General features: G+C 47.5%; 1 pseudogene; it reads left to right on the forward strand.

The window, feature by feature from the left end:
* The first annotated feature begins 141 nt into the window (after positions 1 to 141).
* LOC102845851 lies at positions 142 to 1,058 on the forward strand (annotated as a pseudogene).
* Positions 1,059 to 1,299: the final 241 nt, after the last annotated feature.

The raw sequence follows: 1,299 nt of genomic DNA on the forward strand, positions 1-1,299 counted from the left end.
GGTGGGGAGTGAAGCAGATCGGCCACAGGGGCCCCCATCAAATTTTTCTGGAGAGCCGACTGGCCATTCTAAGCCAAGGTGGTAAAAATCTTGCTTCGGTGGGCGACGTGGAACAAGTGCCTGAAGTCATTTTTTGCAGGGATGCCGAAGCGCGGGAAAAAGGGAGCTGTGGCAGAAGATGGCGAAGAGCCTAAGGCCGAGCCAGAAGCCAAGAAGAGTAAAACTGGAGCAAAGAAAAACGAAAAAGAGGCAGCTGGAGAGGGACCAGTCCTTTATGAGGACCCTCCGGATCGGAAAACCTCACCTAATGGCAAATCTGCCACACTTATCCTGGAATGTGGATGGGCTTCGAGCCTGGATTAAGAAGAAAGGTTTAGATTGGGTGAAGGAGGAAGCCCTAGATATTCTGTGCCTCCAAGAAACCAAATGTTCAGAGAAAAAATTACCAGCTGAACTTCAAGACCTGCTTGGGCTATCCCATCAGTCCTGGTTAGCACCTTCGGACAAGGAAGGGTACAGTGGTGTCGGCCTACTCTCCCGTCAGCGTCCATTCAAAGTCTCTTATGGCATTGGTGAGGAAGAACATAATCAAAAAGGCCGGGTGATTATAGCTGAATTTGATGCGTTTGTGCGGTCTGGTGCGACTGGAGTACCGGCAGCGCTGGGATGAAGCCTTTTGCAAATTCCTAAAGGACTTGGCCTCACGTAAGCCTCTTGTGCTGTGTGGGGACCTCAATGTGGCTCATGAAGAGATTGACCTTCGCAACCCCAAGGGAAACAAAAAGAATGCTGGTTTTACTCCACAGGAGCACCAAGGCTTTGGGGAACTGCTGGAAGCTTTACCACTGACTGACAGCTTCCGGCATCTCTACCCAGATACAGCTTATGCCTATAAGTTCTGGACCTATATGATGAATGTGCAGGCCAAGAATGTTGGTTGGCGTCTTGATAACTTTCTATTGTCTCACTCTCTGTTACCTGCACTGTGTGACAGCAAGATCCATTCCAAAGCCTTGGGCAGTGATCACTGTCCAATAACTTCACTCCTAGCACTGTGACTCCTCCCTAAGATCACTCTTGAGCCTGAGGGGGGGGAAAAACCTTCAAACAAGCATCTCTTCTTTAAAAATTTCTTCTACAAAATCTGCAGTGTATAATGCCTTCTAAAAGTAATATGAACCCTCCCAATAGTTTCCTGTCCTGGTGGTCTCGATTTTTTTAAGCCAAGATTTTTGTTTTGTTGAGTCTTGTTTGCTTTTAAACAAATGCTACTGGTAACTTCCTCATTCAAACTGTCCA

Source organism: Elephantulus edwardii, unplaced genomic scaffold, assembly GCF_000299155.1.
Source record: "Elephantulus edwardii isolate Elephantulus edwardi_28Jun2011 unplaced genomic scaffold, EleEdw1.0 scaffold00085, whole genome shotgun sequence".
In the NCBI taxonomy this organism is placed as follows: Eukaryota; Metazoa; Chordata; class Mammalia; order Macroscelidea; family Macroscelididae; genus Elephantulus; species Elephantulus edwardii.